At 46.0% G+C, this 21,611-nt stretch overlaps 1 protein-coding gene across 7 annotated transcripts in view; it reads left to right on the top strand.

The window, feature by feature from the left end:
• The first annotated feature begins 8,802 nt into the window (after positions 1-8,802).
• The window catches only part of fgfr3 (fibroblast growth factor receptor 3), a 269,105-nt gene continuing 256,296 nt past the window's right edge, over positions 8,803-21,611 (top strand). For 2 of the 7 annotated variants that reach the window (XM_071382149.1, XM_071382152.1), the window contains exon 1: positions 8,805-9,655. The gene's annotated coding sequence lies outside the window, so the exon portion shown is untranslated. Of the gene's footprint in view, positions 9,656-21,611 lie in introns of all 7 variants that reach the window. The other 5 variants (XM_071382153.1, XM_071382155.1, XM_071382150.1 and 2 more) reach the window with 4 other exon arrangements.

The raw sequence follows: 21,611 nt of genomic DNA on the forward strand, positions 1-21,611 counted from the left end.
ATACGCTCCAGCAGGTATATTTCACTGGTCACCATAGCAGCACCCACCCGTAGCATACGCTCCAGCAGGTATATCTCACTGGTCACCATAGCAGCACCCACCCGTAGCATACGCTCCAGCAGGTATATTTCACTGGTCACCATAGCAGCACCCACCCGTAGCATACGCTCCAGCAGGTATATTTCACTGGTCACCATAGCAGCACCCACCCGTAGCATACGCTCCAGCAGGTATATCTCACTGGTCACCATAGCAGCACCCACCCGTAGCATACGCTCCAGCAGGTATATCTCAATGGTCACCATAGCAGCACCCACCCGTAGCATACGCTCCAGCAGGTATATCTCACTGGTCACCATAGCAGCACCCACCCGTAGCATACGCTCCAGCAGGTATATCTCACTGGTCACCATAGCAGCACCCACCCGTAGCATACGCTCCAGCAGGTATATTTCACTGGTCACCATAGCAGCACCCACCCGTAGCATACGCTCCAGCAGGTATATTTCACTGGTCACCATAGCAGCACCCACCCGTAGCATACGCTCCAGCAGGTATATCTCACTGGTCACCATAGCAGCACCCATCCGTAGCAGACGCTCCAGCAGGTATATTTCACTGGTCACCATAGAAGCACCCATCCGTAGCATACGCTCCAGCAGGTATATCTCACTGGTCACCATAGCAGCACCCACCCGTAGCAGACGCTCCAGCAGGTATATTTCAATGGTCATCCCCAAAGCCAAATCCTTCTTTTCCGCCTTTCCTTCCAGTTCTCTGCTGCCAATGACTGGAACAAATTGCAAAAATCACTGAAGCTGGAGGGTCATATCTCCCTCACTAACTTTAAGCATCAGCTGTCTGAGCAGCTCACAGATCACTGCACCTGTACATAGCCCATCTGTAAATAGTACACCCAATTACCTCCTCCCCATATTGTAATTTTTTTTCTTCTCCTTTGCACGCCACTATCTCTACTTGCACACTCATCTTCTGCACATCTATCACTCCTGTGTTTAATTGCTAAAGTGTAATTATTTTGCCACTATGGCCTATTTATTGCCTTACCTATAATGATTAGCTTATTTTTATATACTACCCATAATGAATATCTTCTTTGTATATTACCTATAGTGAAAACATTCTTTGTATAGATTACCAAAAGTGAATAGCTTCTTTGTAGATTACCTATAGTGAATAGCTTCATGGTATAGATTACCTATAGTAAATGCTTCTTTGTATAGATTACCTATTATAGTGAATAGCTTCATGGTTATAGATTACCTAAAGTTAATAGCTTCTTTGAATAGATGACCTATAGTGAATAGCTCTATTGTAGATGACCTATAGTGAATAGCTCTATTGTAGATTACCTATAGTGAATAGCTCTATTTGTCACGATCGTCTTGCGAAGAGAGTGAGGACCAAAACGCAGCGTGTGAAAAGTACATCTTCTTTATTTTTCAAAAGAAGACGAAAACGAAACGAACACTATACAAACTAAACAAAACAACAAAACAGACGACCGTGAAGCTATACAAACATAAGTGCTGACACTAAACACTTACATAGACAATCTCCCACAATCACCTAAAGCCTATAGCTGCCTTAAATATGGCTCCCAATCAGAGACAACAATAACCAGCTGTCTCTGATTGAGAACCAAACCAGGCAACCATAGACTTTCCTAGAACTCTCTCCTGAACACAACCCCATACACTATACAACACCCCCTAAACAATACACACACCCTAAACTAGACAAAACACACAAACTTCCCATGTCACACCCTGACCTAACTAAAATAATAAAGAAAACAAAGAATACTAAGGCCAGGGCGTGACACTATTGTAGATTACCTATAGTGAATAGCTCTATTGTAGATTACCTATAGTGAATAGCTCTATTGTAGATTACCTATAGTGAATAGCTTAATGGTATAGATTACATAGAGTGAATGGCTTCTTTGAATAGATTACCTATAGTGAATAGCTTATTTGAATAGATTACCTATAGTGAATAGCTTCATTGTATATATTACCTATAGTGAATATGTTACGAATCCCTTTGGCCCGGTCTAAGGGGGATGGTATCGAGACCCGTAACATAACTCATGCAAAGTGTAATAGTGACAAAGTAACGGTGAGAACGAAATAACCACGACACTTAAATCTACCGTCAAACTCAGGGTTTATTAGTAAACACACGGTAATAATGGGGGGGGGGGGGAGCAGGAAAAGGGGCTGAGCTGGACCCAAGGAATGAAACAATAATAATCCAAAAACACCCCTAAACTAGACTAGCCTATTTCAACAACCACTAACTAACTAACCAAAAATACAGTGGGTGGTCCGCCCAGTTCTAACTAGTGTATTTAACAAAGTTTACCTACGGGTAGTGTATGCCCATGGGCGAACTGTCTGGTTACCCCCTTTTCCCACCATCAAACAAACACTCAAACACCATAACAAAAACAATACTCACAGGTGGGGACAAAGTGACATGTATCCTAAACTACACAAGAGATCTACAAACATATGGCATTTACAGAGAGATTGCTACACAAAGAGATCAATCTCCAGAGAACACAACTGACAGGGTTTTTATCCCAAGGGAAAGCGACTGTGATTGGGTAAGGGAAAAGGAGCAGGTGTCTTCTGATTAGCGACTGATTGATGACTGATTGGGGAATGATGATGGTCACCTGTGAGTAGGGGAGAAGGGGAGAAAAGAAATGCACACAGGAAACACACAGAATACTTGTATCCGTAACAGAATAGCTTCTTTGAATAGATTACCTATAGTTAATAGCTTCATGGTACAGATTACCTATAGTGAAAAGCTTCTATGTAGATTACCTATAGTGAATAGCTTCATTGTATAGATTACTATAGTGAATAGCTTCATGCTATATATTACATAGAGTGGATAGCGTCTTTGTATAAATGATGTATAGTTCATAGATTTATTGTAGATTACCTATAGTGAAGAGCTTCATTGTAGATGACCTATAGTGAAGAGCTTCATTGTATAGATTACTATAGTGAATAGCTTTATTGTATAGATTACTATAGTGAATAGCTTCATTGTATAGATTACTATAGTGAATAGCTTTATTGTATAGATTACTATAGTGAATAGCTTCATTGTATAGATTACTATAGTGAATAGCTTCATTGTATAGATTACTATAGTGAATAGCTTCATTGTATAGATTACTATAGTGAATAGCTTCATTGTATAGATTACTAAAGTGAATAGCTTCATTGTATAGATTACTATAGTGAATAGCTTCATTGTATAGATTACTATTGTGAATAGCTTCATTGTATAGATTACTATAGTGAATAGCTTCATTGTATAGATTACTATAGTGAATAGCTTCATTGTATAGATTACCTATAGTGAATAGCTTTGTGCTATAGATTACCTATAGTGAATAGCTTATTTGTATATATTAACTAAAGTTATTCGCTTCATTGTATTAATTACCTATAGTGAATAGCTTCATTGTATAGATTACTATAGTGAATAGCTTATTTTTATTTATGACCTATAGTGAATAGCTTCTTTATAGATGACCTATTATGAATAGCTTCATTGTAGATTACCTATAGTGAATAGCTTCATTGTAGATTACCTATAGTGAATAGCTTCGTTGTATAGATTACTTATCGGGAATAGCTTCATGGTTATAGATTACCTATAGTGAATAGCTTCATGGTATAGATTACCTATAGTGAATAGCTTCGTTATATAGATTACTTATCGGGAATAGCTTCATGGTTATAGATTACCTAAAGTTAATAGCTTCTTTGTAGATTACCTATTATGAATAGCTTCTTTGTAGATTACCTATAGTGAATAGCTTCTTTGTAGATTATCTATAGTGAATAGCTTCATTGTAGATGACCTATTATGAATAGCTTCATTGTAGATGACCTATTATGAATAGCTTCATGGTACAGATTACCTATAGTGAATATGTTCTTTGTATAGATTACCTATAGTGAATAGCTTCATTGTATAGATTACTATAGTGAATAGCTTCATTGTATAGATTACTATAGTGAATAGCTTCATTGTATTGATTACTATAGTGAATAGCTTCATTGTATAGATTACCTATAGTGAATAGCTTCATTGTATAGATTACCTATAGTGAATAGCTTCATTGTATAGATTCCCTATAGTGAATAGCTTCATTGTATAGATTACCTATAGTGAATAGCTTCATTGTATAGATTACTATAGTGAATAGCTTCATTGTATAGATTACTATAGTGAATAGCTTCATTGTATTGATTACTATAGTGAATAGCTTCATTGTATAGATTACCTATAGTGAATAGCTTCATTGTAGATTACGTATAGTGAATAGCTTCATTGTAGATTATCTATAGTGAATAGTTTCATTGTATTGATTACCTATAGTGAATAGCTTCATTGTATTGATTACCTATAGTGAATAGCTTCATTGTATTGATTACCTATAGTGAATAGCTTCATTGTATTGATTACCTACAGTGTGTACTCCTTTTATTAGCCATTGCTTCCTGTACAGATATTTTTATTATCCGTACACCAGGATTATGCCACAGTGATGAGTACCTTTGTTTTAGATGCTAAATTCCACATATTTTATGTACTGCTATCCATATCTCTTTTGAGTGTAACACCATTGGATTGGGAGTTTCAGCAAGCCTCTCCCCAGAAATATTCTGTGAAAGAATATCAACAGAGTTGAAGGGATTATTTAGCTGCCCACCCCACCCCAACACTAACCCCTAACCCCCAGTCACTACCCCAGGCAGCCACCCACCCCAGCCCTCCACTCACCCCAGCCCTCCACTCACCCCAGCTAGCCACTCACCCCAGCCCTCCACTCACCCCAGCCAGCCACTCACCCCAGCCAGCCACTCGCCCCAGCCCTCCACTCACCCCAGCCCTCCACTCACCCCAGCCAGCCACTCACCCCAGCCAGCCACTCACCCCAGCCCTCCACTCACCCCAGCCCTCCACCCACCCCAGCCCTCCACTCACCCCAAGCAGCCACTCACCCCAGCCCTCCACTCACCCCAGCCCTCCACTCACCCCAGCCCTCCACTCACCCCAGCCCTCCACTCACCCCAGCCAGCCACTCACCCCAGCCCTCCACTCACCCCAGCCAGCCACTCACCCCAGCCCTCCACTCACCCCAGCCCTCCACTCACCCCAGCCCTCCACTCACCCCAGCCAGCCACTCACCCCAGTCAGCCACTCACCCCAGCCCTCCACTCACCCCAGCCAGCCACTCACCCCAGCCCTCCACTCACCCCAGCCCTCCATTCACCCCAGCCCTCCACCCACCCCAGCCCTCCACTCACCCCAGCCCTCCACCCACCCCAGCCCTCCACTCACCCCAGCCAGCCACTCACCCCAGCCCGCCACTCACCCCAGCCCTCCACTCACCCCAGCCCTCCACTCACCCCAGCCCTCCACTCACCCCAGCCCTCCACTCACCCCAGCCCTCCACTCACCCCAGCCCTCCACTCACCCCAGCCCTCCACTCACCCCAGCCCTCCACTCACCCCAGCCAGCCACTCACCCCAGCCAGCCACTCACCCCAGCCCTCCACTCACCCCAGCCAGCCACTCACCCCAGCCCTCCACTCACCCCAGCCCTCCACTCACCCCAGCCAGCCACTCACCCCAGCCCTCCACTCACCCCAGCCAGCCACTCACCCCAGCCCTCCACTCACCCCAGCCCTCCACTCACCCCAGCCCTCCACTCACCCCAGCCCTCCACTCACCCCAGCCCTCCACTCACCCCAGCCCTCCACTCACCCCAGCCCTCCACTCACCCCAGCCAGCCACTCACCCCAGCCCTCCACTCACCCCAGCCAGCCACTCACCCCAGCCCTCCACTCACCCCAGCCCTCCACTCACCCCAGCCAGCCACTCACCCCAGCCCTCCACTCACCCCAGCCCTCCACTCACCCCAGCCCTCCACTCACCCCAGCCAGCCACTCACCCCAGCCCTCCACTCACCCCAGCCCTCCACTCACCCCAGCCCTCCACTCACCCCAGCCCTCCACTCACCCCAGCCCTCCACTCACCCCAGCCAGCCAGCCACTCACCCCAGCCCTCCACTCACCCCAGCCAGCCAGGCAACCAGCCAACCAGGCCAGGGAGTCATATTAAGGAGCTATCTGCAGTTCATAGCATCAAAACATTGCCCTCTGAAAACATAGTTAGTTGAAGACACCAATTGACATGTTGTTTAACCCATGTTGTTTAAAGCTTCTGCTCCAGGGTTAATGTTGGGTCTGTTCAGACAGGGTTGGTTGGTCTCCAACATTCAGGATATTATTAACTAGCCTGTTATAGGGGGTAAACAACAACTCATCAGCCTCTAAACACACGTAGGTTCTGTGCCTGGCTATGGATGCAGCCTGTCTACAGTGCATTCGGAAACTACTCAGACACCTTGACTTTTTATGTTTGTTTTACATGACCAGCTTTATTCTAAAATGGATTCAATTACAAAAAACATCTACACAGAATACCTCATAATGACAAAGCGAAAATAGGTTTTTAGACATTTTTGCAACAAAAAAAACAGAAATACCTTATTTACATAAATATTCAGACTCTTTGCTATGAGACTCGAAATTGAGCTCAGGTGCATCCTATTTCTATTGGTCATCCTTGAGATGTTTCTACAACTTGATTGGAGTCCACCTGTGGTAAATTCAATGGATTGGACATGATTTGGAAAGGCACACACCTGTCTATATAAGGTCCCACAGTTGACAGTGCATGTCAGAGCAATAACCAAGCCATGAGGTCAAAGGAATTGTCCGTAGATCTGGGGAAGGTTATCAACACTTTTCTGCAGCTTTGAAGGTCCCCAAGAACACTGTGGCCTTCATCATTCTTAAATGGAAGAAGTTTGGAACCATCAAGAAGGGCCTTGGTCAGGGAGGTGACCAAGAACCTGATGGTCACTCTGATACAGCTCCAGAGTTCCTCTGTGGAGATGGGAGAACCTTCCAGAAGGAAAACCATCTCTACAGCACTCCACCAATCAGGCCTTTATGGTAGAATGGCCAGATGGAATCCACTCCTCAGTAAAAGGAACATGACAGACCGCTTTGATTTTTCCCAAAAGGCATTTAAAGTCTCTCAGACCATAAGATACAAGATTCTCTGGTCTGATGAAACCAAGATTGAATTCTTTGGCCTGAATGCCAAGAGTCACGTCTGGAGGAAACCTGTCACCATCATGCTGTGGGGATGTTTTTCAGCGGCAGGGACTGGGAGACTAGTTAGAATCGAGGCAAAGATGAACGGAGCAAAGTACAGAGAGGTCCTTGATGAAAACCTGCTCCAGAGCTCTCAGGAGCTCTGACTGGGGCAAAGGTTCACCTTCCAACAGGACAACGACCCTAAGCACACAGGCAAGACAATGCAGGAGTGGCTTCGGGACAAGTCTCTTAATGTCCTTGAGTGGCCCAGCCAGAGCCCGGACTTGAACCCCATCTAATATCTCTGAAGAGACCTGAAAATAGCTTTTTAGCATCGCTCCCCATCCAACCTGACAGAGCTTGAGAGTATCTGCAGAGAAGAACGGGAGAAACTCCCCAAATACAGGTGTGCCAAGCTTGTAGCGTCATACCGAAGAAGACTTGAGGGTGTAATCACTGCCAAAGGTGCTTCAACAAAGTACTGGGTAAAAGGTCAGAATACTTATCTAAATGTGATATTTCTCTTTTTATTTTATAAATTTGTCAAAATTTATAAAAACCTGTTTTTTCTTTGTCGTTAAGGGGTATTGTAACGGCATTCTACGTCGTCCTCCTCCTCGGACGAGGAGAGGAGAGAAGGATCGGAGGACCAAAATGCAGCGGGTTGTGAATACATAATGATTTATTAAAGCAAACGACGAAACACGAAAACAAACACTTGGAAGGATTACAAAATAACAAAAACGAACGTAGACTGACCTAAACCATGAGAACTTACATATAACACGAAGAACGTAGGAACAGGTACAGCCTATAACAAACGAACGAACAAACGCTACAGTCCCGTGTGGTGCGCAGACACAGACACGGAAGACAATCACCCACAAACAAACAGTGTGAACAGCCAACCTATATATGGTTCTCAATCAGAGGAAAACGTCAAACACCTGTCTCTGATTGAGAACCATCTAAGGCTAATTACAAGTGACCTAAACATAGAAACACAAAACATAGAATGCCCACCCCAACTCACGCCCTGACCAACTAAACACATACAAAAATAACATAAAACAGGTCAGGAACGTGACAGGTATTGTGTGTAGATTAACTACGAAAACCCCCAGATTTAATCAATTTTAGAATAAGTCTGTAACATAACAAAATGTGTAAAAAGTAATGGGGTCGAATACTTTCCGAAGGCACTGTATACCTATTCCTGGTTTGTATTGACAGTCATCTTTGTATCTTCAGTCATTTAGATATATTAGATATAACAAACGATGTCATCAGAATTGTGAACAAGACGCTGAACCCTGAATCACACCGACTATGATTTTAAATACAAGGATGTTATTTAACCTATTTTGTAATAGATAGAAGATCTTGTATCTAAAACGATACATCTTAAAGAATCTATATTATTCTATATTTCTTAGTTGCAGTGTTGTAGTCGATAAGACACAAGAGGTTGGTGGCACCTTATGTGGGGAGAACGGGCTCATGGTTAATGAGTGAAGCAGAATAGGTGGAATGGTTTCAAATACATCAAACACAGTTTCCAGGTGTTTGATGCCATTCTGTTGGCGCTGTTCCGGCCATTATTATAAGCCATCCTTATGTGTGCCGAGTGAGTGTAGATTATCTGCCTGGACAGACAATCCAATAACGACCATTGATTGTATTCTAGAAGAGATGGTGGGAGGCGCCTTCCTCCTCCTCTCCAACTCTCCCGCAGAACATTCCCGACTCGCTGATCTACTGAAAGCCTCGAGCGTACTGGCAGGCGACACCAGAAGCTATTTTCTCTTTTTTCTCTTCCACATCGCCACCGGGAGAAAGAGATCTCGAAGCGGAGCTGCTTTTATCTCACGCGTCAGTCAGTAGGATCAGGTAGACTGCGCAGCGCCGCGTGGGACTCGAGCTGTACTTCACCAACAACCAGACGGCAGTTCCAGTCCAGAGTCTGGAGGCAGCAGACATCAACACTATGGAGCACAGCGGAACGAGCTGATCCTTCTCTCCCGGTCCCGACCTGGTCCTTACGGAACTGTCCAGAGACCAGAGAGATGATTAAGTAATGTGGATTATATATAGTCACTCACTGTCGTATTGGACGGATACAACAGCTGAACACGACGCGGTTGCAAAAGGATTTAGACTTGAAGACTGAAGAGATCGTTTCGGAGTAAGGAGGGATATCTCTCTGCCCGGGTGGAAGAGTCGCTCAGGCAGGCTGCTTGTTGGGATTTGATTTTGGAACTGCATAACATTACAACTACAACACTTCTAGGCGGATGTATATATATAGAGAGTGTTTTTTTAGGAGCGGTTTTGAGGATACATTTTGTTTATTTTTATGGTGATAATTAACTCTTATAAAGGATCGCTTTCAAAACGGAATCACACAAAAAGGATTACAATCCTTGGGTAAGACGGATTGCATATGATTTCATTACTATTAGTATTATTGTTATAATTACATTGTTGTTGTTACGATATAAGAGAGAAAGTTGGGTGAATATTGGAGCCGACTTCATGAGAGCAGCACTTCCTTGATTATAGCCTTCGAGAGTTAGACAGACAGGTTGGTTGACTAAAAACCAGTCGGACTGTTGTTACCGTCGGCATCCATAACATAACTTAAACCAGGTCTGTGAGCGGTAAGAGAGCAGAGCGTCTCAGGATGAGCTTTCTGCTATCAGAGCTCTTTTGTTCCCGGTCCCCCGTGGCCCGTCTCCCCGGACAGGTGCTGCAGAGAGCAGGTCTGTCTGTCAGTGTTCACCGCTGTCTGCTCTGGACGCACAGGTGCGCTGTGGGGACCACGATAAACTGCGGTGCTGTAAACTAAAAGGCCGTACATGGTCAATCTGATGTCAGCAGTGGCCGTACACCATTTACTGCGATACGGCATCTGCAGAAGTCAGGCCATGTATACTTCTCCCTTTGCTAAGCAGAGTAGAGCTGTTGTGAAGAAAGTTGTCAAGGAAGTGAATTGATATTTATACAGGACCTCCCGCGCTCCAAACCTTCAACCAATGATGTCAACGCAGAGCTATAAGGAGTTATGCAGAACCCTTTGCATTGTTTTACCATTTGGGAGGCACGGGGTAACGCGGTACCAAACCCACTTTGGCCTCTGCATGCCTCCAGAGGCTCCGCAATTGCGTCACACCCTCTATAAGGATTTACCAAGCACGAACTTGATCAAGCATATATTGACTTTATTAATACTGTGTTGGAACTCTCGGAGACCCACCCACGCTTCTATCTGCTAGTTATAGTTGACTGGTACAGAACTGAACAGGCTGCTACAGACGGTGATTTTTATTAATTTATATATTCAACTTTTATTTAACTAGGCAAAGCAGTTATGAACAAATTCCTATTTACAATGATGGCCTACCATTGATAACATAAGTGATCTATTGCAGTTTGGATTTGGTTCATCATGATCAATAGGAGAAATGTAAGTCATATTTTGTCAAGGTTGGGAAACAAAGCTTTTGTTATAAATAGCCTGAGTAAATATTCAGTTAATTACGGTTGTGTCCATCTACACTCTAAAATGAGTATTTTAGTATCTATTAAGTAAAATAATTGCATCCTCTGTTCTCTGGTGAATGTGGAGTTTCACACATGGCAAAATGACCCTTTCTTCACCAGACTGTTCCACAACGCTGCTACACCAACCTTACCGTGGCAACCTTACCGTAGCAACCTTACCGTAGCAACCTTACCGTAGCAACCTTACCGTAGCGTAGCAACCTTACCGTAGCAACCTTACCGTACCAACCTTACCGTAGCAACCTTACCGTAGAAACCTTACCGTAGCAACCTTACCGTACCAACCTTACCGTAGCAACCTTACCGTAGCAACCTTACCGTACCAACCTTACCGTAGCAACCTTACCGTACCAACCTTACCGTAGCAACCTTACCGTAGCGTAGCAACCTTACCGTAGCAACCTTACCGTACCAACCTTACCGTAGCAACCTTACCGTAGAAACCTTACCGTAGCAACCTTACCGTACCAACCTTACCGTAGCAACCTTACCGTAGCAACCTTACCGTACCAACCTTACCGTAGCAACCTTACCGTAGCAACCTTACCGTACCAACCTTACCGTAGCAACCTTACCGTAGCAACCTTACCGTAGCAACCTTACCGTAGCATCCTTACCGTGGCAACCTTACCGTAGCAACCTTACCGTAGCAACCTTACCGTAGCAACCTTACCGTAGCAACCTTACCGTACCAACCTTACCGTAGCAACCTTACCGTACCAACCTTACCGTAGCAACCTTACCGTAGCGTAGCAACCTTACCGTAGCAACCTTACCGTACCAACCTTACCGTAGCAACCTTACCGTAGAAACCTTACCGTAGCAACCTTACCGTACCAACCTTACCGTAGCAACCTTACCGTAGCAACCTTACCGTAGCGTAGCAACCTTACCGTAGCAACCTTACCGTACCAACCTTACCGTAGCAACCTTACCGTAGAAACCTTACCGTAGCAACCTTACCGTACCAACCTTACCGTAGCAACCTTACCGTAGCAACCTTACCGTACCAACCTTACCGTAGCAACCTTACCGTAGCAACCTTACCGTACCAACCTTACCGTAGCAACCTTACCGTAGCAACCTTACCGTAGCAACCTTACCGTAGCAACCTTACCGTAGCAGCCTTACCGTGGCAACCTTACCGTAGCAACCTTACCGTAGCAACCTTACCGTAGCAACCTTACCGTAGCAACCTTACCGTACCAACCTTACCGTAGCAACCTTACCGTAGCAACCTTACCGTACCAACATTACCGTAGCAACCTTACCGTAGCAACCTTACCGTACCAACCTTACCGTAGCAACCTTACCGTACCAACCTTACCGTAGCAACCTTACCGTGGCAACCTTACCGTACCAACCTTACCGTAGCAACCTTACCGTACCAACCTTACCGTAGCAACCTTACCGTAGCAACCTTACCGTAGCAACCTTACCGTAGCAACCTTACCGTACCAACCTTACCGTAGCAACCTTACCGTACCAACCTTACCGTAGCAACCTTACCGTAGCGTAGCAACCTTACCGTAGCAACCTTACCGTACCAACCTTACCGTAGCAACCTTACCGTAGAAACCTTACCGTAGCAACCTTACCGTACCAACCTTACCGTAGCAACCTTACCGTAGCAACCTTACCGTAGCGTAGCAACCTTACCGTAGCAACCTTACCGTACCAACCTTACCGTAGCAACCTTACCGTAGAAACCTTACCGTAGCAACCTTACCGTACCAACCTTACCGTAGCAACCTTACCGTACCAACCTTACCGTACCAACCTTACCGTAGCAACCTTACCGTAGCAACCTTACCGTACCAACCTTACCGTAGCAACCTTACCGTAGCAACCTTACCGTAGCAACCTTACCGTAGCAACCTTACCGTAGCAGCCTTACCGTGGCAACCTTACCGTAGCAACCTTACCGTAGCAACCTTACCGTAGCAACCTTACCGTACCAACCTTACCGTAGCAACCTTACCGTAGCAACCTTACCGTACCAACATTACCGTAGCAACCTTACCGTAGCAACCTTACCGTACCAACCTTACCGTAGCAACCTTACCGTACCAACCTTACCGTAGCAACCTTACCGTGGCAACCTTACCGTACCAACCTTACCGTAGCAACCTTACCGTACCAACCTTACCGTAGCAACCTTACCGTAGAAACCTTACCGTAGCAACCTTACCGTACCAACCTTACCGTAGCAACCTTACCGTAGCAACCTTACCGTACCAACCTTACCGTAGCAACCTTACCGTACCAACCTTACCGTAGCAACCTTACCGTAGAAACCTTACCGTAGCAACCTTACCGTACCAACCTTACCGTAGCAACCTTACCGTAGCAACCTTACCGTACCAACCTTACCGTAGCAACCTTACCGTAGCAACCTTACCGTACCAACCTTACCGTAGCAACCTTACCGTAGCAACCTTACCGTAGCAACCTTACCGTAGCAGCCTTACCGTGGCAACCTTACCGTAGCAACCTTACCGTAGCAACCTTACCGTAGCAACCTTACCGTAGCAACCTTACCGTACCAACCTTACCGTAGCAACCTTACCGTAGCAACCTTACCGTACCAACATTACCGTAGCAACCTTACCGTAGCAACCTTACCGTACCAACCTTACCGTAGCAACCTTACCGTACCAACCTTACCGTAGCAACCTTACCGTGGCAACCTTACCGTACCAACCTTACCGTAGCAACCTTACCGTACCAACCTTACCGTAGCAACCTTACCGTAGCAACCTTACCGTAGCAACCTTACCGTAGCAACCTTACCGTAGCAACCTTACCGTACCAACCTTACCGTAGCAACCTTACCGTAGCGTAGCAACCTTACCGTAGCAACCTTACCGTACCAACCTTACCGTAGCAACCTTACCGTAGAAACCTTACCGTAGCAACCTTACCGTACCAACCTTACCGTAGCAACCTTACCGTAGCAACCTTACCGTAGCGTAGCAACCTTACCGTAGCAACCTTACCGTACCAACCTTACCGTAGCAACCTTACCGTAGAAACCTTACCGTAGCAACCTTACCGTACCAACCTTACCGTAGCAACCTTACCGTACCAACCTTACCGTACCAACCTTACCGTAGCAACCTTACCGTAGCAACCTTACCGTACCAACCTTACCGTAGCAACCTTACCGTAGCAACCTTACCGTAGCAACCTTACCGTAGCAACCTTACCGTAGCAGCCTTACCGTGGCAACCTTACCGTAGCAACCTTACCGTAGCAACCTTACCGTAGCAACCTTACCGTACCAACCTTACCGTAGCAACCTTACCGTAGCAACCTTACCGTACCAACATTACCGTAGCAACCTTACCGTAGCAACCTTACCGTACCAACCTTACCGTAGCAACCTTACCGTACCAACCTTACCGTAGCAACCTTACCGTGGCAACCTTACCGTACCAACCTTACCGTAGCAACCTTACCGTAGCTGCAACCTTACCGTAGCAACCTTACCGTAGCAACCTTACCGTAGCAACCTTACCGTAGCAACCTTACCGTAGCAACCTTACCGTAGCAACCTTACCGTACGCAACCTTACCGTAGCAACCTTACCGTAGCAACCTTACCGTAGCAACCTTACCGTACCAACCTTACCGTAGCAACCTTACCGTACCGTAGCAACCTTACCGTAGCAACCTTACCGTAGCAACCTTACCGTAGCAACCTTACCGTAGCAACCTTACCGTAGCAACCTTACCGTACCAACCTTACCGTAGCAACCTTACCGTAGCAACCTTACCGTACCAACCTTACCGTAGCAACCTTACCGTAGCAACCTTACCGTACCAACCTTACCGTAGCAACCTTACCGTAGCAACCTTACCGTAGCAACCTTACCGTAGCAACCTTACCGTAGCGTAGCAACCTTACCGTAGCAACCTTACCGTAGCAACCTTACCGTAGCAACCTTACCGTAGCAACCTTACCGTAGCAACCTTACCGTAGCAAACTTACCGTACCAACCTTACCGTACCAACCTTACCGTAGCAACCTTACCGTACCAACCTTACCGTAGCAACCTTACCGTGGCAACCTTACCGTACCAACCTTACCGTAGCAACCTTACCGTACCAACCTTACCGTAGCAACCTTACCGTAGCGTAGCAACCTTACCGTAGCAACCTTACCGTACCAACCTTACCGTACCAACCTTACCGTAGCGTAGCAACCTTACCGTAGCAACCTTACCGTAGCAACTTTACCGTAGCAACCTTACCGTAGCAACCTTACCGTAGCAACCTTACCGTAGCAACCTTACCGTACCAACCTTACCGTACCAACCTTACCGTAGCGTAGCAACCTTACCGTAGCAACCTTACCGTAGCAACTTTACCGTAGCAACCTTACCGTAGCAACCTTACCGTAGCAACCTTACCGTAGCAACCTTACCGTACCAACCTTACCGTAGCAACCTTACCGTACCAACCTTACCGTACCAACCTTACCGTAGCAACCTTACCGTAGCAACCTTACCGTAGCATGCTACTAAGCTACTGCCTTCAGCCGTGTTCATCTCCCATCTTGACAGATATTAGGTTGCTGTGAATGAAGGTTGATGTAGGCCATGGTGCACATCACATCATCCTCTACATGAGAGCCCTTTCCCCAGTCAGTCTGAGAGCTGTAGTGGATGTGTGGGCTAGTCTTCCAAATGGCGCAATAAGGGAAAGGGGGAGGAGACCTAGTCAGTTGTAGAACTGCATGCATTAACCCAACCCCTCTGAATCAGATAAGTGTGGGGGGCCGCCTTAACCGAATAACCTCCTACTCCTAGGCCTTGTTATTCATTCTTTGGATGAAATGTAATACCATTGTTCATTTTACAAGCCTAACATTTGTGGGCCTATCTTTTTAATGAGAGCCAACGACGACAACGACTAATTGATAATGAAACCAAACTGTAGCCAAACCAAGCCGTCACCAAACCAAGCCATCACCAAACCAAGCCGTCACCAAACCGTAGCCAAACCAAGCCGTCACCAAAGCAAGCCATCACCGAACTGTAGACAAACCAAGCCGTCACCAAACCGTAGCCAAACCAAGCCATCACCAAACCATAGCCAAACCAATCCGTCACCAAACCAAGCCGTCACCAAACCGTAGCCAAACCAAGCCATCACCAAACCATAGCCAAACCAATCCGTCACCAAACCAAGTCGTCACCAAACCATAGCCAAACCAAGCCGTTACCAAACCAATCCGTCACCAAACCGTAGCCAAACCAAGCCGTTACCAAACCAATTCGTCACCAAACCGTAGCCAAACCAAGCCATCAAGGCGGTAAAAAATGTGAGTCATGGGGAGGGCAATGTGAGACATGGAGAGGACAATATTAGTCATGGGGAGGACAATATGAGACATGGGGAGGACAATGTGAGACATGGGGAGGACAATGTGAGACATGGGGAGGACAATGTGAGACATGGGGAGGGCAATGTGAGTCACTGGGAGAACAATATGAGTCATGGGGAGGACAATGTGAGTCATGGGGAGGATAAGTGAGTCATATGAGTCATGGGGAGGACAATTTGAGTCATGCGGACCAGTCGGTCTATTGTGGGTCGACAGTAGTTAATCTGGTCACTGACCAGTCGGTCTATTGTGGGTCGACAGTAGTTAATCTGGTCACTGACCAGTCGGTCTATTGTGGGTCGACAGTAGTTAATCTGGTCACTGACCAGTCGGTCTATTGTGGGTCGACAGTAGTTACTCTCATCATTAACCAGTCAGACTGCTACTCTCAGTCTGTCTCAGTCATACTGCTTCTCTCTGTCTGTCCCAGTCATACTGCTTCTCTCTGTCTGTCCCAGTCATACTGCTTCTCTCTGTCTGTCCCAGTCATACTGCTTCTCTCTGTCTGTCCCAGTCAGACTGCTTCTCTCTGTCTGTCCCAGTCATACTGCTTCTCTCTGTCTGTCTCAGTCATACTGCTTCTCTCTGTCTGTCCCAGTCATACTGCTTCTCTCTGTCTGTCCCAGTCATACTGCTTCTCTCTGTCTGTCCCAGTCATACTGCTTCTCTCTGTCTGTCCCAGTCATACTGCTTATCTATGTCTGTCCCAGTCATACTGCTTCTCTCTGTCTGTCCCAGTCATACTGCTTCTCTCTGTCTGTCCCAGTCATACTGCTTCTCTCTGTCTGTCACAGTCATACTGCTTCTCTCTGTCTGTCCCAGTCATACTGCTTCTCTCTGTCTGTCCCAGTCATACTGCTTCTCTCTGTCTGTCTCAGCCATACTGCTTCTCTCTGTCTGTCCCAGTCATACTGCTTCTCTATGTCTGTCCCAGTCATACTGCTTCTCTCTGTCTGTCCCAGTCATACTGCTTCTCTCTGTCTGTCCCAGTCATACTGCTTCTCTCTGTCTGTCCCAGTCATGCTGCTTCTCTCTGTCTGTCCCAGTCATACTGCTTCTCTCTGTCTGTCCCAGTCATACTGCTTCTCTCTGTCTGTCCCAGTCATACTGCTTATCTCTGTCTGTCCCAGTCATACTGCTTCTCTCTGTCTGTCCCAGTCATACTGCTTCTCTCTGTCTGTCCCAGTCATACTGATTATCTCTGTGTGTCTGGGTGTGAATACTTTGTGAAGGCACTGTATATCTATCTGCCTCTTCAGCTTCTGTCTGTGTTGTTCTAGAAGCTGAGGGTTCTTTCTTTCTCTTCAGCCGAGAATTCAGCCCAGATATACACAGATATATACACAGATATATACACAGATATATACACAGATATATACACAGATATATACACAGATATATACACAGATATCCTCTATCTCTCTCTCTCTCTCTCTCTCTCTCTCTCTCTCTCTCTCTCTCTCTCTCTCTCTCTCTCTCTCTCTCTCTCTCTCTCTCTCTCTCTCTCTCTCTCTCTCTATCTATCAGTGTATTACTTTCCCTAACTTAAGCCACAGACAAACATTCCCCTCCTAACTGAGAGTGATGTAATGTGGGAGGGAGGGGGAGAGATAGAGAGGGAGGAAGAGAGGGAGGGAGTACACTATAGGGAGTAGGGTGCCATTTGAGACACTGCCTGTTTTCATCCTACAGGGTTACAGGGCTACAGGGCTACAGGGCTAGAGGGCTACAGGACTATAGGGCTACAGGGCTATAGGGATAGAGGACTACAGGACTACAGGACTACAGGACTACAGGACTAGAGGGCTACAGGGCTAGAGGGATAGAGGACTACAGGACTACAGGGCTACAGGACTATAGGACTAGAGGGCTACAGGACTACAGGACTACAGGACTATAGGACTAGAGGGCTACAGGGCTATAGGGATAGAGGACTACATGGCTACAGGGCTAGAGGATTACAGGGCTACAGAGCTCAAGGAATACAGGGCTACAGGGATCGCGGATTAGATGGCTACAGGGGTGTAGAGGACTACAGGCCTGGAGGGTTACAGGGCCACAGGGTTAGAAGGCCACAGGGCTAGAGGACCTCAGGGCTACAGGGCTAGAGGGCCACAGGGCTACAGGGCTAGAGGGTTACAAAGCTAGAGGGTTACAGGGCTAGGGGGCTACACGGTTACATGGCTAGAGGACTACAGGACTACAGGACTAGAGGGCTACAGGACTAGAGGGCTACAGGACTACAGGACTAGAGGGCTACAGGACTACAGGACTACAGGGCTACAGGGTTAGAGGGCTACAGGACTACAGGACTACAGGACTAGAGGGCTACAGGACTACAGGACTAGAGGGCTACAGGACTACAGGACTAGAGGGCTACAGGACTACAGGACTACAGGGCTACAGGGCTAGAGGGCTACAGGACTACAGGACTACAAGACTACAGGACTACAGGACTAGAGGGCTACAGGACTACAGGACTAGAGGGCTACAGGACTACAGGACTAGAGGGCTACAGGACTACAGGACTAGAGGGCTACAGGACTACAGGACTAGAGGGCTACAGGGCTACAGGACTACAGGACTACAAGGCTACATGACTACAAGGCTACAGGACTAGAGGGCTACAGGGTTAGAGGGCTACAGGACTACAGGGTTAGAGGGCTACAGGACTACAGGACTAGAGGGCTACAGGACTACAGGACTAGAGGGCTACAGGACTACAGGACTAGAGGGCTACAGGACTACAGGACTAGAGGGCTACAGGGCTACAAGGCTACAGGACTAGAGGGCTACAGGCCTAGAGGACCTCGGGGCTACAGGGCTAAAGGGCGACAGTATACTTGAGCTGGACACTGGCCTATAAAGGCAAAACACAGTATCTACAAATTTGGTAAAAAATCTTTGAACTGTTAAAATGGCCAGTTCTATTATCTGATTCATGTGGTATTTAGTTTCTTGACACAAGAGCAAGCCAGTTGATCAGAAGTACATGTCTGTCTAGACAGAAAAATACTTTGAAGTCAGATTTTGCAGTACAAAAAACAACATTGCGTTGATCCTTTTTGTTGGGCAGTATACGAGAGCTGTAGTATAGAGCTACCCCTACCCCTAACCCTGCCAGGGCTGCAGACAACACCACCTCTCTCTCACTGGAGTGTGTCTACAATACACGTCTCTGTACCCAGAGCTGCAGTCAGTGTGTGTACAGTAGAGCTACGCTAACCCTGCCAGGGCTGCAGAATGTGCTGAGGCAGGAGTGGGTCAGGAGGAAAGAAAAACATGAGTGTTAAGACAGCCTCTCTCACTGGAGTGTGTCTACAATACACCTCTCTGTACCCAGAGCTGTCTCTATCTATCTATCTATCTATCTATCTATCTATCTATCTATCTATCTATCTGTCTATCTGTCTGTCTGTCTGTCTGTCTGTCTGTCTGTCTGTCTGTCTGTCTGTCTGTCTGTCTGTCTGTCTGTCTGTCTGTCTGTCTGTCTGTCTGTCTGTCTGTCTGTCTGTCTGTCTGTCTGTCTGTCTGTCTGTCTGTCTGTCTGTCTGTCTGTCTGTCTGTCTGTCTGTCTGTCTGTCTGCCTGCCTGCCTGCCTGCCTGCCTGTCTGTCTGTCTGTCTGTCTGTCTGTCTGTCTGTCTGTCTGTCTGTCTGTCTGTCTGTCTGTCTGTCTGTCTGTCTGTCTGTCTGAAAACCAAAGCTGTTGTTTAAATAGATATTTAAACAGTGTAAGTTTCAGTGTTGTGAGTGTGTGGCGAGTTCGCACGTGTATATGTGTGCTTTTCTGGGCTCTTGTAGTTCTGCACTCTTGAACATTCCTCTGGCTTATACAAACAGTCAGCATGGTGCTGAGGCCACACACACTCACTCACACACCTCCATTAATACAGTGTATCTGTAGACACACCTCCATTAATATAGTGTATCTGTAGACACACCTCCATTAATACAGTGTATCTGTAGACACATCTCCATTAGTACAGTGTATCTGTAGACACACCTCCATTAATACAGTGTATCTGTAGACACACCTCCATTAATACAGTGTATCTGTAGACACACCTCCATTAATACAGTGTATCTGTAGACACACCTCCATTAATACAGTGTATCTGTAGACACACCTCCATTAATACAGTGTATTTGTAGACACACCTCCATTAATACAGTGTATCTGTAGACACACCTCCATTAATACAGTGTATCTGTAGACACACCTCCATTAATACAGTGTATCTGTAGACACACCTCCATTAATACAGTGTATCTGTAGACACACCTCCATTAATACAGTGTATCTGTAGACACACCTCCATTAGTACAGTGTATCTGTAGACACACCTCCAGTAATACAGTGTATCTGTAGACACACCTCCATTAATACAGTGTATCTGTAGACACACCTCCATTAATACAGTGTATCTGTAGACACATCTCCACCACACCTCCATTAATACAGTGTATCTGTAGACACACCTCCATTAATACAGTGTATCTGTAGACACACCTCCATTAATACAGTGTATCTGTAGACACACCTCCTCCACACCTCCATTAATACAGTGTATCTGTAGACACACCTCCATTAGTACAGTGTATCTGTAGACACACCTCCATTAATACAGTGTATCTGTAGACACACCTCCATTAGTACAGTGTATCTGTAGACACACCTCCATTAATACAGTGTATCTGTAGACACACCTTCATTAATACAGTGTATCTGTAGACACACCTCCACCACACCTCCATTAATACAGTGTATCTGTAGACACACCTCCATTAATACAGTGTATCTGTAGACACACCTCCATTAATACAGTGTATTTGTAGACACACCTCCATTAATACAGTGTATCTGTAGACACACCTCCATTAATACAGTGTATCTGTAGACACTTCTCCATTAATACAGTGTATCTGTAGACACACCTCCATTAGTACAGTGTATCTGTAGACACACCTCCATTAATACAGTGTATCTGTAGACACACCTCCATTAATACAGTGTATCTGTAGACACACCTCCATTAATACAGTGTATCTGTAGACACACCTCCATTAATACAGTGTATCTGTAGACACACCTCCATTAATACAGTGTATCTGTAGACACACCTCCATTAGTACAGTGTATCTGTAGACACACCTCCATTAATACAGTGTATCTGTAGACACACCTCCATTAATACAGTGTATCTGTAGACACACCTCCATTAATACAGTGTATCTGTAGATACACCTCCAGTAATACAGTGTATCTGTATACACACCTCCATTAATACAGTGTATCTGTAGACACCTCTCCATTAATACAGTGTATCTGTAGACACGCCTCCATTAATACAGTGTATCTGTAGACACACCTCCATTAATACAGTGTATCTGTAGACACACCTCCATTAATACAGTGTATCTGTAGAC

Source organism: Salvelinus alpinus, chromosome 34 (genome assembly GCF_045679555.1).
Source record: "Salvelinus alpinus chromosome 34, SLU_Salpinus.1, whole genome shotgun sequence".
NCBI lineage: Eukaryota > Metazoa > Chordata > Actinopteri > Salmoniformes > Salmonidae > Salvelinus > Salvelinus alpinus.